Source organism: Apodemus sylvaticus, chromosome 9 (assembly GCF_947179515.1).
Source record: "Apodemus sylvaticus chromosome 9, mApoSyl1.1, whole genome shotgun sequence".
Lineage (NCBI taxonomy): Eukaryota > Metazoa > Chordata > Mammalia > Rodentia > Muridae > Apodemus > Apodemus sylvaticus.
This window is the reverse complement of record NC_067480.1, coordinates 98244427-98266477: the sequence shown is the minus strand read 5'-3', so window position 1 is coordinate 98266477 and position 22051 is coordinate 98244427. Positions and strand designations below refer to the sequence as shown.

At 36.6% G+C, this 22051-nt stretch overlaps 1 pseudogene; it reads right to left on the bottom strand.

Moving 5' to 3' along the window:
* Positions 1-4884: 4884 nt before the first annotated feature.
* LOC127691987 (glyceraldehyde-3-phosphate dehydrogenase-like) overlaps positions 4885-22051 on the bottom strand; it is a 71974-nt pseudogene continuing 54807 nt past the window's right edge.

Sequence of the window (22051 nt, the reverse complement as noted above, 5' to 3'; positions counted from 1 at the left end):
GTGCATGGGTCCTCCTCTTCCTTACTGTGTGTACTTTTATATGTGTGTTCACAAGTATATACACGTGTATGTACAAGCATTTGCATATATGCTAGTACCATCACTTATTGACATGAGAAATGAAGCAGATAACTTGCTGTATAATCAGTGCTGTGTAGATCAGTGTATAGATCTAAATTGTAAACACTTTAGTATAGCGAATGTAATAATAGAGTTGCTGTGCATTACAGCTCTGGAACTTGCCTCGAGGCATGATGAAGAGTGTTGATATCAACAGGCAATAATGGAGAACCAATGCATCTCAGCGGGAATAAATATTATTCAATAAATAATAATCAGTAATTAATATTCATGAAGTAATATTTGATTGGTTTTCTTTCCTTCCCAGATTGAGATGTTCAAAAGGAATAGGCACATATAAGATTAATATAAAGTCACCTGAAATCAGATCTTATAGGAAATCAATGAAGGCATCAAATCTCTGCTTAGTTGAGAGAATCAGCTTAGCTGATTTTGCATTATGATGTTTTTATTTAGCTATTATGGTTCAAATATAGCATGTCTTACATTGACTCATGCGTTGAATACTTGTTCCTAGATTGTAAAAGCAAGAGCTAAAATCTATCTCTTCCTTAACATTGCTTCTGCCAAAGTCAGTGCAATGCAAACCTGACAGATCCTCAGTTGATTCACAATGGCCCAGGTTTGTTTGGGATCTCAGGGCAATACACTGACTGTAAGGACATGTTCTTTTGCAATACAGCATTCTTCGGCAGGATCAGTTTTAAAATTGAGAAAAAGTTGGCTTATGAATATAACACCAGATGCTAGGATTTGTGTCTTTAATTTCAAAGGGTTGCTTTAAAATTACACTCCCAACATCACTTTACCTACCTTAAAGAAAATAATAAAATCCTGTTCTATATCCTTGAGGTCTTAAAATAATTTATGAACTATTTAAGACATTAAAATATTGGAAAAATTACTGATCTTGTTTTAGTTTCTAGAATTTGAAATATCCAAACAGTATGTGAAAGTCACTGAAGAGGTTACCCAGAAAATATAAAGATTTAAGCATGTAGTCATCTTCCAAATACACATATACGCATAAATATTCTTCTAATACAGCTGAAATGAAGAGAAAAGAATGCAATAAGAAGAAAATATTGAATCAAGTAAGCCATATAATTAATTTCCTGGCATCTGGCTTATTGAACGGTGGAGGGGGAGGCTGAACCCAGAAATATAAATAGAAAACTACAGTTCTCCAGAGATTGTTTCAATTATACATTATTAAATTTCTATTGCAAAACCTTAAGAATAACCAGCAGCATTCTATGCAATTGCAATAGAAAGAAAAATCTTATTATGATAACTCTGGCACATTCACATATCAAAATGTCTGATTAATTCAAACAAAACAAGCAGAAGAATATCAAATCTGCTGTATCTTGGATCAGAGATGTCTCTAAAAAGCCATTGAATGGAAGTTTTTTTTTTTTTTTTTTTTTTTTTTTTTTTTTTTTTTTTTTTACCCAATCACAGTGCTGCTAGGTCATATCTGTGTGGGGGTGTGTGCACATTGTGAATTCAAGCACCTGTAGACTTGCAGATTCCAGAAGAACTTGCTGGATTCCTTGGAGTTGGGGTTACTGGGGGTAGTGAGTTACCTGATATGTGTAGTGGGGCCCATAATTTAGTCTTTTTTTATTTGATATATTTTTTATTTACATTTCAAATGATTTCCCCTTTTCTGGTCCCCCACTCCCCGAAAGTCACATAAGCCCCCTTCCCTCCCCCTGTTCTCCCACCCACCCCTTCCCACTTCCCTGTTCTAGTTTTGCCTTATACTGCTACACTGAGTCTTTCCAGAACCCGGGGCCACTCCTCCATTCTTCTTGTACCTCATTTGATGTGTGGACTATGTTTTGGGTATTCTAGTTTTCCAGGCTAATATCCACTTATTAGTGGGTGCATACCATGATTGATCTTTTGAGACTGGGTTACCTCACTTAGTATGATGTTCTCCAGCTCCATCCATTTGCCTAAGAATTTCATGAATTCATTGTTTCTAATGGCTGAATATAATTTAGTCTTCTTAAATGAGTTTTATATCTGTATTTTACTATCCCACTCTGTGTTTCTTAAAAAGAGCAGAACTGACTCACTCTACTCACGTATTACAACACTGTTGGAGAGTTTTTACATTTTCAAATGATGAAAAGACATTTCAACCATTAGCCTCTCTGCCATCACCTTAGCAAGGATGGATCTCTGATTAGAATCAAATTTTATTTTTTTCTTTCACTTCCTCAGTAAACAAAAGTCTCTTAGTTCATTTATATTTCCAAACTCCCTGACAAAAATACACCAAGGCATATTTCTAATATCTTAGCAGCACTCAAACATACAAGGCCATGAGTCATTCCAGGACAGCAGAGGATTCATACATTCTTGAATTTTACAAAGCAGTTGACTAACAACAGAGGCCTTGATTGCAGTGACCTCCAAACTCCATGTCTTTATCACATGAATATCCTCTCACATTTAACCCCTGTCCACATCTTTCAGGAAAATATGCTCAATCTTTCTTTAACCCTATGCATTTCCTTCAAATAATACCCCTTGTCTACAAATGCTAGGACTTCCTTCCATGGCTTAGGAGGTAAGAACTGCAAGAGAGACTTTTCTATTCAAAAAAAATCTTAATGAATGATTTTACAGTATGCCTTAAAATAAGTCTCTGTTTCTTTTCTATTCTTCCTGAAGAAGTGGGCCATATCATTATCTTGTTATACCTTGATTTATTTTTATATTAAAAAATACTGTGTAGCAAACTTAAAAGCAATGACTGCTGATAAGTAATATACTAAATAATAACAAATTAAGAAGCTAAAATTAAAAGCAACCCACACCACCCTTTACTAATAATGATAGCTTTTTCCAAAATCATGGATCTGAAAATAATTTGGCAGTTCTTCGGCAAGATCAGACTAAATCTACCACAGGATCCACCTATACCACTCTTGAGTATATACTCAAAGGATTTTATATATATTACACCAGCCTCTTGTCCATGCATGTTCATTTCTGTGCTCAGGAATCTTCAATATGCACCTCTTCATTTCTTGGCATTTTATGTGTGTGTTGGGGTTCCAAACGCATTGGTAGACTTGTAGTAAACTCCTACTGAGCCATTTGCCTAGTTGACTTTGACTTCAATTTTTAATCTTTCTTTTTCCTTTAAATATGTTTTTTCCCTAAATCTTATGGGAAACCGAGCCTCTTCAATTGAAATTCTCTTCTGTAGTCATGTATACTCAGGGAGACTCATGGGATACAGTAATTCTGGAGACTCATAGGATACAGTAATTCTTAGTACAAAAAAATGAACTTATTGTGCATGAGCTATTTATCATATGACCATTGTTCATAATATTTGATGCATACTTAATAATCAAGGAGTATTGAATTGAGTTAAAAATTGATTTAGGGTTGAATAAAACTATTTGACATTTCATTTAAAAACAGAAAAAGCACAATATAAAGGTTGTCATATAACAAATGAATCAACATTGGTGACTTATGTAGAGTGTACAAATTTTATTTCATGCACAGAACTACCAACATGATATGTGTTGGAATAATAATAATCCTTGAAGAACATTTGCCTTTTGTTTTGGGAGCAAACTTGTCTGCTATGAAGATGATAAAGGAAGTTATTTCATTTTCACTCTTGAGGAAAGCTTGTACAGATTTACTAGCTGGTCTTTTGTGGTATGGCACTGTCAGTGCTGATGTTCTCTTAGAGGTGACATAAGTCCGAGATTAGGTCTGCATTCATCTGGGCCTGTCCTCTCTGCCCCAGTGGATTTGAGGACATCAAATTAAAATTGTAGGTGACAAACTTGAACAGGCAAGGAAGACTTTATTTTATGTTATGAGAGAGAGAGAGAGAGAGAGAGAGAGAGAGAGAGAGAGAGAGAGAGAGAGAGAGAGGAGAGAGAGAGAGAGAGAGAGAGAAACAGGAGGACATTGATTGATATATAGAAGGGAAGCGATTCACAGTGTTCAAGTGGCCTGGGAAAGAGTTAGCTGATATTAATTGAAATTTCAAAGAAACAAAAATTTTAGAATTGGATGGTATGCGAATAAAACCTGTAATAAAAGGGAAGTCAGATGCACAGAATAAAAAGAAACAGTCTAAAGTTAATCATCATTCAGAAAGGTTTGGCTAGCTGTAAAAAAAGAGAGAACTGATGTTCATGTTCCTTGTGTTTCCATTAACAATATACTTGTCTCTGGCTAATTATGTCTCATATCTTCTGTCATCCTGAAACAACAATTTCTTGTGTGTGTGTGTGTGTGTGTGTGTGTGTGTGTGTTTCAAGACAGGGTTTATCTGTATAGCTCTGGCTGTCCTGGAACTCACTCTGTAAACTAGGCCAGCTTTGAACTCAGAAATCCACCTGCCTCTGCCTCCAAAGTGTTGGGACTAAAGGCTTGTACCACCACTGCCCAGCGAAACAACTGTTTCTAATAACTGACTTTTTCTCTTAATTTAGACATGTTTATTTTGGGGGAGGATATGTAGCAAACTTTATTCATGGTATACAAGAGAGTAAAGAGGGCTTCCTAGACCCCTCCTGTTATTATGGCCATTTGGGATTGAAACTGTGAGGGAGACGCTCAGTGTTGGGAGCCAAGTTGGGCAGGGACTCCTCAGCAACTGAGGGCCTCTCTCTTGCTTTCAGTGTCCTTGCTGGGGTGGGTGGTCCAGGGCTTCTTACTCGTTGGAGGCCATGGAGGCCATGAGGTCCACCTCCCTGTTGCTGTAGCTGTATTTATTGCTATACCTGGAAATGAGCTTTATAAAGTTGTCATTTAGAGCAATGGCAGACCAGCGTCAAAGGTAGAAGAGTGGGAGTTCCTGTTGAAGTCACAAGAGACAACCTGGTCCTTAGTGTAGCTCTGGATGCCCTTTAGTGGGCCCTCAGATGCCTGCTTTACCACCTTCTTGATGTTATTACATTTGGCGGATTTCTCCAGGTGGCATGTCTGATCCAAAGTATAGGTAGGAACTCGGAAGACCATGCCAGTGAGCTTCCTGTCAGCACTGGAATGACCTTGCCCACAGCCTTGACAGCACTAGTGGATACACAGATGATGTTCTGGGCAGCCCCATGGCCATAACACCACAGCTTTCCAGAGGGTCCATACACAGTCTTCTGAGTGTCAGTGATGGCATGGACTGTGGTCATGAGCCCTTCTACAATGCTAAACTTGTCATAGATGACCAGGTGGGGTTAAGCAGTTGGTGGTGCCTGATGCATTGCTGACAATCTTGAGTGAGTTGTCATATTTCTCGTGGTTCACACCCATCACAAATACCAGGGTATCAGCAGAAGGGGCAGAGATGATGACCCTTTTGGCCCCACCCTTTAAGTAGCCATGGGCTGTACAGAACCATAGTGGGGCAGTCATGCACTTGGTTGGAGTTTGACATTGGTCAAGGACAATCCCTGGCTTCGGGCAGGAATCTGCCTTTTGGACATAATAGGGAAGTAGGTTAAAGCAGGAATTTTTATCCTAGGGTGGAGAAGCTCAATGAAGGTTAAGTTCATTGTTCCTCCAGGTCCAGGAATTCCTGAATTAAGCAGGTGACCCACCCAGCTGCCTGAGCAGTCAAGACAAGGACCTCCAAGAGAAGCTAGAGAACTTCCACCAGAACTCAGCTCTGAGTCTGGGGGGAAGGGTTTGCCCAAACTGTTAAAAGATCTGGTGCCATTGAAGTGTTTGGCCTTGATCTTTGAAATATTATCTTGGCCCTTCTTCTTTTTGCCCCTTCCTCATCCATCCCTCAGCTTCTGTTCCAGCAATAATGGGCCTTCTCCATGGTGGTGAAAAATGCCAGTAGACTTCACAACATACTCAGCACCAGCATTACCCCATTTGATGTTAGTGGGATCTCGCTCCTGGAAGATGGTGATGGATTACCCGTTGATAACAAGCTTCCCATTCTCAGCCTTGACTGTGCCCTTGAATTTGCCATGGGTGCAGTCATACTGGAACATGTAGACCATGTAGTTGAAGTCCATGAACTAATCATTGATGGCAACAATCTCCAATTTACCAAGTGCAGAGCAAAAGGTAACCTTGGTAACCAGGCATCCAATATGGCCCAATCCATTCACAACGACCTTCACCACTTAGTCTACAGGACGAGGATGGCAGTGCACAAAGATGCAGCTGACTCTGAAGCAGGGAGGAGAAAAGCTAGACATGCTTTATTAGGCCAGGTTGCACATGTACTTAGTATTTTTTACCAACCTTTGTCCCAAAAACTGGGATTATAGACATTGTCACTGAATCTTGCTAAAAAATATTAAAATATAAGAATATTAAATAAATGCCTTGTGCCCTGTCATTTATAATTCACCTACCACGTAGCATGGATATCATGGGCATAAAACCAAAAATGAGTTACTCTTTTATCTTTTCATTGTCACCCAGCTTTAAAAAGAAATATTAGATATTTGCTGCCTGCCAGGACAGAAAAAGATCACTAGGTACTGTATCACCCTGAGCTTTAGATCTCTGGTGGTGCAAACCTCCAGGAGTCTGTCTGCACTCAGGAACTGAGCACATAGGTGGTTTGTCTGCCAGCCCGCTGGGCGCAGGGCCTGTGTCCTGCCCAGAGAGCTGCAGAAGGAGAGAAGCTCTGTGGCCATACTCGCAACCTGCCAGGACAGAAAAGGGTCACTAGGTACTGTATCACCCTGAGTTTTAGATTTCTGGTGGTGCAAACTGCCAGGGGTCTGCCTGCACTCAGGAAATGAGCACATAGGTGGTTCATCTGCAAGCCAGTCCATCGCAGGACCTGTGTCCTATGTGAGAATCAACAGAGGGAGTGACCCCCACCACACCATCTTCACTCCATAATAGAGCAGACAGAGAACACCTGGTTGACCTTGACAACCTAAGTATAACATTGCTTGAGGCAAGACTGAGAAGGGCTCCAAAAGCACAAAAGAAGAAGGCAGCATATCAGTAATCTGTGCCAGAGGAAACCCAGTCATCCAGTGTTGCAGAGATAACCTTGAAGATCCACAGTTGGTTGAAGCACCAGTCAGTGACAATAAGACCATCTTACACCTGTGAGAACTAGATGGCTAAAGGCAAAGGTAGCAACATTACTAACAGAAACCAAGGCATTATGGCAGCATCTGAACCCAATTCTCCAACAATAGCAAGTCCTGGATACCCCAACACACCAGAAAAACAAGATTTGGATTTAAAATCACTGGTCATGATGCTGGTACAGGAACAAATGAAGGGCACACTTAAAGAAATTCAGGAGAAAATGGATCAAAAATTAGAAGCCCTTTCAAGGGAAACACAAAAATCATTGAAAGAAATTCAGGAGAACACAAAAGCCAATAAGGAGGAAACGCAAAAATCACTTAAAGAAATACAGGAGAACTTTGATCAACAGGCAGAAGTCATGAAAGAGGAAACACAAAAATCTCTTAAAGAATTAGAGGAAAACACAAACAAACAAATGACAGAACTGAGCAAAAACTTCCAGGATATAAAAACAGAAGTAGAAACAACTAAGAAAGCACAAAGGGAGACAACTTTGGAGATAGAAAACCTTGGGAAGAAATCAGGAACTATAGATGCAAATATCAACAACAGAATACAAGAGATAGAAGAAAGAATCTCAGATGCGGAAGATACCATAGAAACCATGGACTCAACAGTTAAAGAAAATGCAAAATGCAAAAAGCTTGTAACCCAAAACATACAGGAAATCCAGGACACAATGAGAAAGCCAAATCTAAGGATTATAGGCATTGGTGAGAGTGAATATTTACAACTTAAAGGGCCAGCAAATATCTTCAACAAAATTATGGAAGACAACTTCGCTAACCTAAAGAGAGAGATGCCCATGAATATACAAGAAGCCTACAGAACTCCAAACAGACTGGACCAGAACAGAAATACCTCCCATCACATAATAATCAAAACCCAAAATGTACTAAACAAAGAAAGAATACTTAGGGCAGTAAGAGAAAAAAGGCAAGTAACATATAAAGGAAGACCTATCAGAATTACACCAGATTTCTCACCAGAGACCATGGAAAGCTAGAAGATCCTGGGCAGAGCTCATGCAGACTCTAAGAGAACACAAATGCCAGCCAAGACTACTATACCCAGCGAAACTCTCAATTAGTATAGATGGAGAAACCAAGATATTCCATGACAAAACCAAATTTATACAATATCTTTCCACAAACCCAGCCCTACAAAGGATAATAGGGGGGAAACAGCATTACAAAGAGGGAAACTATACCCTGGAAAAAAGCAGGATATTAAGCTTCTTCCATCAAACCCAAAGAAGATAGCCACACAAGTCTAAAATTAAAATCAAAAATGATAGGAAGCAATAACCTCTACTCCTTAATATCTCTTAACATCAATGGACTCAATTCCCCAATAAAAAGACATAGACTAACAGACTGGTTACATAAACAGGACCCTACATTTTGCTGCATACAGGAAACACACCTCAGTGTCAAAGAAAAAAACTACCTTAGAGTAAAAGGCTGGAAGACAATTCTACAAGCAAATGTTCCTAGGAAACAAGCCGGAGTTGCCATTCTAATTTCAGATAAAATTGACTTTCAACCTAATGTCATCAAAAGAGACATGGAAGGTCACTACTTGCTGGTCAAAGGAAAAATCCAACAAGAAGAACTCTCAATCCTGAACATCTATGCCCCAAATACAAGGGTGCCCTCATTCATAAAAGAAACTTTACTAAAGCTCAAAGTACACATTGCACCTAACACAATAATTGTGGGTGACTTCAACACTCCACTCTCACCAATGGACCGATCAGGAAAACAGAAACTAAACAGGGAGACAATGAAACTAACTGAAGCTTTGAACCAATTGGAGTTAACAGATATATATATAGAACTTTTCATCCCAAAGCAAAAGAATATACCTTTTTCTCAGCACCTCATGGTACCTTCTCCAAAATAGAACATAAAGACAGACCTCAACAAATATAAGAAGATTGAAATAATCCCATGCCTCCTATCAGATCACTATGGAGTAAAAGTGGTCTTTAATAACAGTAAAATCAACAGAAAGTCCACATGCTCATGGAAACTGAACAATACTCTACTCAATGATACCTTGGTCAAGGAAGAAATAAAGAAAGAAATCAAAGATTTCTTAGAATTTAATGAAAATGAAGGCACAACATACAAATAGAAACAAAAGGAACACTACCCAACTCCTTCGAAGCCACTATTACACTGATACCAAAACCACACAAAGATCCAACTAAGAAAGAGAATTTCAGGCCAATTTCCCTTATGAATATCGATGCAAAAATACTAAATAAAATTCTTGCCCACTGAATCCAAGAACACATCAAAACGATCATCCACCATGATCAAGTAGGCTTCATCCCAGGGATGCAGGGATGGTTCAATATACGGAAATCCATAAATGCAATCCACTACATAAACAAACTCAAAGAAAAAAACCACATGATCATTTCATTAGATGCTGAAAAAGCATTTGACAAAATTCAGCATACTTTCATGCTAAAAGTCTTGGAAAGGACAGGAATTCAAGGCCCATATCTAAACATAGTAAAAGCAATATACAGCAAATTGGTAGCCAACATCAAACTAAATGGAGAGAAACTTGAAGCAATCCCACTAAAATCAGGGACTAGACAAGGCTGCCCCCTCTCTCCATACCTTTCAATATAGTTCTTGAAGTCCTAGCTAGAGCAATTAGACAACATAAGGAAGTCAAAGGGATACAAATTTGAAAGGAAGAAGTCAAACTATCACTATTTGCAGATGAAATGATAGTATACTTAAGGACCCTAAAAACTCTATTAGAGAACTCCTACAGCTGATAAACAACTTCACCTAAGAGGCTGGCTACAAAATCAACACAAGCAAATTAGTAGCGTTTATATATTCAAAGGATAAGCAGACTGAGAAAGAAATTAGGGAAATGACTCCCTTCACAATAGCTACAAACAGCATAAAGTATCTTGGGGTGACTCTAACCAAACAAGTGAAAGACCTATATGACAAGAACTTCAGATCTCTGAAGAAGGAAATTGAAGAAGATCTCAGAAAATGGAAAAGTCTTCCATGCTTATGGATTGGCAAATGTTAAAATGGCCATCTTGCCAAAGTCAATCTACAGATTCAATGGTATCCCCATAAAAATCCTAACCCAGTTCTTCATAGAGCTTGAAAGAGCAATTCTTAAATTCATCTGGAATAACAAAAAACCCAGGATAGCTAAAACTATTCTCAATAGTAAAAGATCTTCAGGGGGATTCAGTATCCCAGACTTTAAACTTTACTACAGAGCAATAGTGATAAAAACTGCATGGTATTGGTACAATGTCAGGCAAGTGGATCAATGGAATAGGATTGAAGACCCAGAAATGAACCAACACACCTATGGTCACTTTATCTCCGACAAAGGAGCTGAAAGCATCCAGTGGAAAAAAGATAGTTGTTTCAACAAATGGTGCTGGTTCAATTGGAGGTCAGCATGCAGAAGAATGTGCATCGATCCATTCTTATCTCCTTGTACCAAGCTCAACTCCAAATGGATCAAGGACCTCCACATAAAACCTGGCACACTGAAACTAATCGAAAAGAAACTGGGGAAGACCCTGGAGGACATGGGCACAGGGGGAAAGTTCCTGAAGAGAACACCAATAGCTTATGCTCTAAGATCAAGAATTGACAAATGGGACCTCATAAACGTCAAAGTTTCTGTAAGGCAAAGGACACTGTCAAAAGGACAAAATGTCAACCAACAGATTGGGAAAGGATCTTCACCAACCCTAAATCCGACAGAAGGCTAATATCTAACATATACAAAGAACTCAAGAAGGTAGAACCCAGAGAACCAAATAACCCCATTAAAAAGTGGGATATGGAGCTAAACAAAGAATTTTCACATGAAGAACTTCGGAGAGCTGAGAAACACCTTAAGAAATGTTCAACATAATTAATCATTAATGATGGAGGAACGGGGGGGGGAGGGAAGAGGGCTTATGGGACTTGCGGGGAGTGGGGACCCAGAAAAGGGGAAATCATTTGAAATGTAAATAAAAAATATATCAATAAAAAAAGAAATATTAGTGTTTGGTTAATTTAAATTCATTTTTATTAAATGATGATGTTATATGGACAATATAAATTAAGTCAGTATTTGGCTTCAAAATAATATGAGTGTATTAAATTAGACTTAAATTCTTATTATGTCATAGAAGATAAAGGGATATGAACCCAACATAGGACTGAGGGTCATTAGAGTCCTAATGTGACAAGTGACAGCCTGGAAGCAATATTTTCTCGTTTTATATCTGCAATAAAGTGGAATCTCATGTTTAATGTAGCTATAGATACAATTCTAGATTGTTCATTTTTTTAATTCAGGAAGTACATTATGCTTTGCTTAGACAAAGTATAGTGGATTTCCTTACTTTTTATATTCTTTTCTACCCACAATATGAAGAAAGGAATCACTATAATATTTGGGATCCTCAATACTACAAAGTAATTGATTTCAAATTCATTTTCTGAGATTAAAATTTGTATCTATCAGTCATTTAATTCCCCCCTTAGAGATTTCAAATCTATTTTTTTATAATATTAAAGAATTAGGGAGCTGGAGATATGGTTCAACTCTAAGAGCACTGACTTTCATTGTAGCAATCAGGGCTCAAGTGAGTACCCACAGGACAATGTATTACCATCTGTGATTCTAGTTCCTGGATAACCGTCACCCTCTTCTTGCTCTCTCAGACACATAGTGTAAACACATAAATGCAGGTAAAGCATCCATGCACATAAACACATAAATAATAAATAAATAAAATAGAACCTGACATCAATAAATCCTGTTAATTGCTTGATTTAATGCAGGATTGATTAAAATTAGAATGCAAAAACAAGAAAGGTTAAAAAAGAAGTTTTATCTACCCCTTTCATTCAGCAATAAATCACCTTACCGATTCAAATTTGTTTATTTTGTGTTGAATAAAACTGTTTGTGCAATGTGAAAATTTAGGGTTCTAATAAGTAATGAACATGAAAACTAATAAAAGAACATCTACAGTCTGTTCATAACGTTCAGCTGGAAGAGATTCTATATAAAATTATGAGTACTATCTAACATGACCAGGATTCTACCATCTGGAGACTTTCCTAGGTGTCAGAGTGCCTATTCTAGAGCAGGGATGCTTTAGATCACACGCAGAGATACATTGTTGCAGAAAGATACTCATGCTTTAAGTCTTGAAATAAGAAACAGTTTTCACTATGTTCATAAATAATTTATGCATGTTTCTAAATTAAACTTCCTTCAGCATCTTCTTTAATATTGGAAACTGTGTCTTTAGTATTTATTATACTCTTTTCAAATAAAAGAAATGCCTTGCCATATATTCATCACACTCCAACTCTCGACAATCCATGGAAACATGTAATTGTATCAGTTGAGACTAAATTTGGGCAAGCCATGTGCATTGTGAAAACAGACAAAGAAAATCTGTTTATGTCCTGCATATATGGACTGCTGAGTGCTTCCCTAAACTGAACAAAGAAACAAACAAACAAAATGATGCTACAAGTTCAGTTTAAAATAAAACATCAGCATCACTTCAAAATAGTAGTAAATATTTTTTACATTGTTAAAATGGAGAATATGTGCTATAGAAATTATGGGAATATATATTGACATGTAATGAGAAACATACCCATAAGATAATATATATGTGTGTATGTTTCTGATGGTGGGTGGCTTTTTTTTATTATGGTTTTAACCTGAATAGTTATGGTCTGTATGACTTTTTTTTTTTCATTTTTGTTTTCAGGAAGATCTCATTATGTGGCCAATGATGCCTTGGTACTCATTTTGTAGCTTAGATTAGATGTGACCTTATAATCAATACACTTGTTTTTACTGTCCAGGTTATGAAAGCACTGGAATGTTCCACTGCAGACTGACGGCAGGTCTTCCAGCTTCTGTGTTCATCTGTATCTGAGCAGCTCTGAGACTCGGAAATTATTTATCATGGGAAATGCTTAATTTCAGTTGAAAACTTGATTAGATATGGAATCCATTAAGAGATTTGGTCCAAAATTAATTAAGAAACGGGATCTGAAACCAATTAAGAGAACTGTAATCAATTAAGGCAGACCTACATGAGATTGTCTCTACTAAAATAGCTTATGGAAAAATTTTGATGGATTGATTGGGTTGATTAAGAAAGAATACATATTGTTAATATGATTGGCACTTTTGGTTGTCAACCCATATAAAAGGAAGTCTATGGAAAAATTCCTTTCTGTCTTCTTGTCTTCAAGTATTTTTGCTGAGTTCATTTACCCTGTTTGTGAGTTCATCTAACTTTACTGTTGTTACCAGTACTGTGACCATTAAGGCTGCAGCTGCTGCATTTCTTCACTAATATCAGAGCCCAGTTTCTTTCCATATCCAATGTGGATTGAAGGCCAGTGGCTCTCAGGTATTCTCCAGGTATTAAGGGCAAGATAGGAACTGATTCTCGGACTCTCTACAGTAAGAGAACCAATGTTGTATGACCCAGACCTAGTCACATAAACCAATCTGAAATACCCCTTTAATATATATCCATTTAACAGTTTATTTCCTTTAGAAAACACTGACTAACAAGCTATGGTTATGAAATTATCAAAGCAATGGAGGGTTTCTGTATTGTGCATAAGTTAAAACGTGCTTTGCTACTGATTTTATAGTACAGAAACAAGAGTTGATTTGTTAGAGGTGACCAGTGCATAGTCAGAAGAGAAATGAAGATTACCCCAATCCCTGCTTTCAGTATCACAATGGAAAACTGAAAAACTGTATTACTAAATCCAATTGCATAATTTATATTTCATAAGTTTTTTTAAATAACAAAATGTTAGAAGAAAACTATGAAACAACATAATTTGTCCTTGTCTATAAATCCAGACTTTGGAGTATAGTGCAGTGTCGTCAGGTTATAAAGGAAGTAATTTGGGTTGTCTAGTGATTCTTAACCTCTTATTTTGGGTCTTATTTGAGTTTCTTAATTTATATCATATCAATATATATGAAATAAAAAGACATTTCTGTACAATGATAGTTGTTTAACTTATAAATATTGTGGATCAGTTCACAGAAAAAATCAATTATACAATGTTTATTAATTTTATATTTTATTTTGAGAATTATGATAAAATATATAATTTGAAACATATACTAATAAACATTTTAAGTGTATTAACTGCTGCATTAACCATAAATAGTAATAGTATGGTTTCTAGTAAACATCTAGAAACCATAATGGGTTTACGATTTTTAAATTGGTTGAGTTACTGGATTCTGTACTCAGAGCTAACTTCCCCATTACTCAGTCCCCAGCAAATACAGTTCTACTTTCTGCTTCTCTTAGCTTAGTTTGGATCTCTGATTCCTATCATCAGCAATGTTATCTTTTTTTCTGTGAATGTCTCTTTCTCTCTAGTATGTCTTCTAGCTTCATTCATGATGTAGTATATGACAAAATTTGTTTTTATCTTACTCAATAAACAATTCTATGTGTGCATGCACAGTATAATTTTAAGTTTCCTCTGTTGCCTCTGTGGCTTGGATTGCACTATGAGATAAGCCTCTTAAGTCTTACCTTTCCCCTCATGAATGCCCTTATAGAAGGAGGAGGTTTGTCTGTCCACATCATCATCTAGCTTTGCCTTGTCATTATTTGGTGGCTTTTAGCATTTACTGGCACAACATGAACTTCCCCATGAAATGCCAGCCTGCCAAGCCTCTTGACCTTAGATTACACAATTGCCAGAACTGAAAAATAATTCATCCCTGCTCACTATAGTCGGCTAGACTGTAATATTTTGTTGTAATAAAACAAAAGGTCTAATATCTCCCTCTCAATCTAAACCCTGCCTAACATATATCTATATCTATCTATTATATCTGTGTGTATGTACTCATATATGTATACATGTATGAATAACTATATGATTGCCTTTTGGCTATTTTGAATAAGACTATAGTCAACAAGAAGTACAATTTTCTTTTTATACTTGCAATTTTAATTTTTTTAGATAAATACTCACAAGTGGGATTGTTGTACCCTAAAAGCTGCAATTTTGATTTTTGACAAAATTTCTCTACCTTATTTATTAAGTCTAATACAGTAATTTCTAGTACATAGTACACATGGTGACCAGCGTCATCGAGTGTTTGTCAACACTTGTCGCTGGCCACTTCAAATTACTTTTCCGCCTCAGTCATCTGTTTCTCTCCTTTCCTTGTTGATTCTTTTCTTTTTCTTTCTTTTCTTTTTCTTTTCTTTTCTTTTTTTTTCTTTTTTCTTTTTTTTTTTTTTAGAATTTTTAGGACCTACTTTAATTTGGCTTCTTTTAACATTTCAACCTCCCTTCTAGTCCACCAACCAGAGGTAAAGGAAAGGGGAGTTAATAGGAAATGGGGGGTTGTGGACCTGTTTATAAGTACTTTGTTGGGGAGATCCCGATCCTTATTGTCAAGATATCAGCAATCCAGTCCAAAACATCAAACATGAATCAGTTGTGACAGTCCAGTATAATCGGCAAGCACCAGTCTTTAGCAGTGCCCAGATCCAGAAGAAACTGTGAGGCTCTGCCAATCCACCCAAGTCGAGGACATAAGAAACAGCCAGGATATCACAAAATGTTCTATGGAGAGTTTGATCATGTTCAACGCTGCTTTAGCCTCTTGTCCCGATTCTACTCTCTTTCTGCTGATTTCTTCACCAAATGTTCTTCTTTCTACTTTCATGTCTTAAATGATCAACATTTCAGGAGAAAGTACGGGTAATATTTGTCTTTCTGAGTCTCGTTTATTTTAACTTATCACGATAATATACAGAAAGTATATACAAAATACACATATAAAAGGAAATGGTTGTTAGGGTCTGTGAGGTAGGATGGAGAATTATTTAATAAGGTATTGTTTTTACAAGATGCAAAAAGTCTTGGCAATAGATGGAGGTGAGGCGGTACGATATTGGCGGTACGATATTGTGTGAAGTGGTTTCTTTGGAGATTCAGTTCTGTCATATGATGTTTGGCTGAAGCAGTCACGTGAAAGTATGTTTTGCTGAAGCAGACACAGGTGAGGGGATGTCTTGCTAAAGCAGGCATGGGAAAGGAAGCGTGATGATTAGAAAGAATATAACTGTAACCCCACAGACAGTGTGACTAAGCTTTTGTGTTGGTTTGCCTTGCTCCCTAGTTGATTCTTGTCTACTTTCCCATTCTTCTTTGTTTTTCTAACTGCTCAGAAGGGTTGGATTTATGAGGAACATTGTATTTCTCTTCCAGTTGAACTTATTTAGTACTTTTTAATATTAATCATTTTACCTTTTATAAAACAAATGTTATCCACGAATTGTATATTTTAATTAGGGACTTTGTGATTTTGCTGTTAATATTCCCTTATACATTTGGGTCCTAATTTGTTTTCAGGTGCACAGCTTTAAAATATACTATTCTAGCCCACTTTCTGCCTTTCACTCTATTGATAGCTTATTTTGCTGTGAAGATGCATTTTAGTTTGATGTAGTTTTCATTTGTCTGACTTTGCTTTTGTTTCCTGTGTTTACTAGGAGGTTCTGTCAGGGAAACACAGCTACTTCTATACCTCTGATCAAGAATTGTCACCCTTTACATATTGCACAAAATTATACCTTTGGAAAAGACATACATGGGGTAATGAAGCAGTTAGGCAGTCTTGCCTGACGAATCAGATCAGCCTTATGAGCCCAGGTGACCTCTAGAGGGATAGATGCCCTGGTCAGCTCACTCTCACAGCTTCTTCTGATTTTTTTCTTTTTTCTTTTCATGTGCTTTGTGTATTTCTTCCATGTTGAGATGTTGAGAAGATTCCTAGTAATTTCTTCTCTGAGTTTTGCACTTGCAACTCTTACACTGATATATTAATTATATTTTAATTCATTTTTGTTAATGATGGAAGATATATTGTAAAGATAAAAGCCAAGTTGCCCTCATGATACAAGTGTCTAGCATTCGCGAGGTCACTTAATGAAGATATAGTGCTTTCTGCATATTAGCATCACTACTAAGTCTACTGACCTGAATTAAAGCAATTAATTCCTTCCCTTTTCTCTACATTCCTCCTCCTCCTCTTCCTTATCTTCTTCTTTGAAATTTTCTATAAAGTGACTCTAGAGGAGTTCTGCTCACTCTCCGACTCCTCCAGAAGGTTCCTTTTCTTCATTTTCATTCTTCCTCCACCTAATAGTTCTGTAGCCACATAGAATCAAAAATGAGTAATTTCAATAGTTGTCTACAATAACTTGAGAGTAATACATTATAGCCTTTTATCTTTTAGCAAGAAGACACATTTTGGGAGTTCTTTTTTGGCCATCTATTGCTCAGTACTGAGATTTAGTGAGTAAAGGCCACAGTTTATCTACATATGAGGATAATACAGCTTCTTTTATAGGAGCTATTGTGCAAGAAGTTCTGGATCCTTTACAAGGAAAGGTGATCCATGCATTTGTAAGTTTTTGTGGGTGACAGATGGCCTCACATATTTACCCCCTCTCACAAGGAGCAAAACTTTCAGGATTTGATTTTACGTCAAGGAATAATATCATATTTTGTTTTATTAATAAATTATATGACACAGAGTAAGATTTCGTAATGTTAATTTTGGTTAAATTGATAAGTTATTATTTTTATTTACATAAATATAATTAAGAATCTAAAAAGAAAATAATTTTAATGTATTCATAGTATAAAATAATATATAATCATGTATATATGTGTGTGCACATATATTCTGTGTTCCTAAAACCCAAAGTTTTTATTCTCTTAGAAATATATCTAGAAACAAAAAAATATAAATCTGATCATTTTGTTTAATAATCGACACAAACATGGAATTGGCTTGAATTTAATGATCTTAGTACCATCTGGCATTAGCAATTTTATAATCTACACAGATGCCAGAAGATATGGGAGTCTGGGCAAAAGCAAAAGAAGAAGAGATGCATGGAATTAAAACGTAGCATGGCATAGCATCTTAAATCTTAAGTATGCAATTACTAGGATAAGAACTAGCACACAATGTAATTACCAGACAAATTGACTTTTAACAACATTTGAAAAGACATATTTCCTAAGCTTTTCTGTTTGCTTTATACTTCCAAAGATGAGTTATTAAATGTGTATTGGTAGAAAGAAATAAAATGATTTTTTTCTTCAGTAATGTGTTTCTTTCAGTGGGCTATCTGTAACCGTGGCCACAGAAACAAGAATAATAATTCACTTGCTCCTTTTTATGTCTAATGGATACTAATTTCTAAATAGCTAATTATGAAGATAAATATTCTAGTGTCAGAGAAAATGTGATCATTGTTAGTAACATTCATTTCGGGAGAGTAGAGAAATTCATTCGTAAAAGAAGCAACAGGGTTCTTTCCACAAAACATTTGTTTTATAATATACATTGCTCCCCATCACCATTCATTGTTGATGGCCAGATTTATTTGAGGAAGATATGAACGTGTATTAGGATTATATTTCTAAGTCTTCCTAAACTATTAGCTTAGAATTTGCTTATTACATCTACTGAGAGCTTTTTGTGGTGAGTGTGTGTGTGTATATGTGTGTGTCTGTATGTGTGTGTCTTTGTGTGTGTGTTTGTGTGTGTGTTTGTGTGTGTGTGTGGTGTAGTGCTAGGGATATGATACATAAATACCTGACACTCTTGTTCTTTTGGGTTTTTTTGTTGTTGTTGTTGTTTTTTGTTTTGTTTTTTTCCAGAGCCCTGAAATTCTTTTTTTTTTTAATTTTTTATTCGATATAATTTATTTACATTTCAAATGATTTCCCCTTTTCTAGCCCCCCACTCCCCGAAAGTCCCGTAAGCCCCTTTCTCTTCCCCTGTCCTCCCACCCACCCCTTTCTACTTCCCCATTCTGGTTTTGCTGAATACTGCTTCACTGAGTCTTTCCAGAACAAGGGGCCACTCCTCCTTTCTTCTTGTACCTCATTTGATGTGTGGATTATGTTTTGGGTATTCCAGTTTTCTAGGTTAATATCCACTTATCAGTGAGTGCATACCATGATTCACCTTTTGAGTCTGGGTTACCTGACTTAGTATGATGTTCTCTAGCTCCATCCATTTGTCTAAGAATTTCATGAATTCATTGTTTCTAATGGCTGAATAGTACTCCATTGTGTAGATATACCACATTTTTTGCATCCACTCTTCTGTTGAGGGATACCTAGGTTCTTTCCAGCATCTGGCAATTATAAATAGAGCTGCTATGAACATAGTAGAGCATGTATCCTTATTACATGGTGGGGAATCCTCTGGGTATATGCCCAGGAGTGGTATGGCAGGATCTTCTGGAAGTGAGGTGCCCAGTTTTTGGAGGAACCACCAGACTGATTTCCAGAGTGGTTGTACCAATTTGCAACCCCACCAGCAGTGGAGGAGTGTTCCTCTTTCTCCACACCCTCTCCAACACCTGCTGTCTCCTGAATTTTTAATCTTAGCCATTCTGACTGGTGTAAGATGAAATCTCAGGGTTGTTTTGATTTGCATTTCCCTAATGACTAATGAAGTTGAGCATTTTTTAAGATGCTTCTCTGCCATCCGAAGTTCTTCAGGTGAGAATTCTTCGTTTAACTCTGTACCCCATTTTTAAATAGGGTTGTTCGGTTTTCGGGAGTCTAACTTCTTGAGTTCTTTATATATATTGGATATTAGCCCTCTATCTGATGTAGGATTGGTGAAGATCTTTTCTTGTTAAGTCACTAGATCTGTTCTAACATCTTGAAGACCATAGGTATGAGTCAGTCATGTCACAGGACATTTGGTTGAAGAAAACCCCAAATTTATTTATGTTTTAAAAAAATAACTAGTTTGATGAATGAATATTCAGAAAAAGATTTAGTCAACTAAAATTTTGAACTGAAAAATGAGATCCCAGAAGAAAAGTTAATATCTAAAATTCACACATACCTTAAAAGCCCTGCCAAAAAAAATTTGGGAACAGATACAAAATTTGGATGTCTCATGGCTAATAATACTGTCCTTTCTGCTGGCCAAAATAACTGTACAGAAAGCTGGTATACAACATTTAGAGTCATCAAATTATATTCTTTGGTTTTGTGGTTTAATTATAATGACCCAAAATTTGTGTTTCCCAGGAATCTTGTAACAGTGGAAAGTACTTGAGTAATGATAACATATTATAGAAGAAAGGTAAATCCTAGGATACATAGAAATAGACCTTAAATAGGAAAAGGTCAATCCTTCTTTTGAAAGACTGTAATAGAATAGGTAAACGTGTAAAGAGTAATATTGTTACAATTGTCTACTTTCTCATATAGCCAAAGGGTCACATGAAATGTTGGAAAATATGTCTCCTGACATGAATATATGAGGTATTTGGTGACAATAACCCAATTCATCATGTGTGTATGATGGCATTTGTGGTAAAAGCACAATTTATAATTGCCATTTTCAAGAAGATAAACCATGAGAGAGAATTATCTCTTGCATGGGTCAGACTGGCTTTCTGGGGCATAAAACATCTTCCTTGGGCACTGCACAATGTGCCAGGCTTTCAGAAAAGTTGTTTGCTTTCCTTTTTAAATGATAAAACCAGTGGAGCAAACAACATTTTTGAGAAGTAGCACTCAGGACAGAAACCTCAGTACTTTGAAAGCAGCACTTGCCAAAGTGGAAGCAATCACATAATCACCAAAGTCCATAGTTTCATGAAACACCATAAGTGTACTAATCTTGCTTTTTGGTCCCTATAGTTTCACTTCTGGCTAACTGTTCTTATTAACTGAAGCATGCCAACCCAAAACATGTTTCTTGTGCTCAACAGTTCACCAAAGAAAGGCTCCATCGTACATTTAGATCCTGAACACTTTTTTTTTTTTTGGCCTAAATCAATGTCCAAGAGTTGTTCTCTGCTGGACACCCCATAACACATAATTGTAATATTTTGCTATAATTTTTTATTGTTTCCCCACAACATTAAGCAATCTAAGTATCAAAGCAGATGCTCATAATTATTTGTTGAGTAACCAAATGATTCTAAGTAGGTACAGATATGGAAATGACTTTTTTCTACTAAAGAAATAGAAATTTCATCAAACTAGAGCAGTCATTCTCAACCTGTGTGGTTTGATCCCTTTGGGGATGGAGTGACCTATGCAATGTGTCTCCAAAGACCATTGGAAAACAGAGATATTTACATTATAATTCATAACAGTTGTAAGATTATAGTTATGAAGTATACATACATATGTACACATACATACAATCACAGAAGTAATTTTATGGGTGGGGATTATCAGAACATGAGAAAGTGTATTATAGAGTCACAGCATTAGGAAGGTTGAGAACCACTGCACTGTATAAATATTTCAATGATTTTAACTGAGCTTTCTAATAAATATGGTGGTGTGGCACAAGCATGAACTCATATAGGCGATATTAGACATATAACATCAAGCTGAGATCAAATTCAGACTTAACAGAGTTAACCTCAGTATGCTGTGGCCTGAAGCCTAATGACTGGTATGTGTTAAGGATGACGTCATCACAACAGACTTAGTTACCAGCTGAGCAACAGTGTCCCTCTGCACCATTTCCTAGCCGGCTCTCACTTGTTCGTTCAATGTTTTAAGGAAAGAGGGGCTTATTCCATTTCTTCTCTTCCTTCTCCCCTTTGAGAAGGTATACTTTTACGATTTAATGTGGAGTTAATACATTTCAGCAAAGTAAGTAAAAAAATTGTGCAGTTGACCTCAAAGTCCCCCCCAAAAAAAATGTGCCTCATATGTTAGAAAAATCGTTTAAGCATGCTGAAATAGGATTCATGCCAATATGAAATGGTTGGATTTGTTATTGTTTTATTAGCCAAGATGGC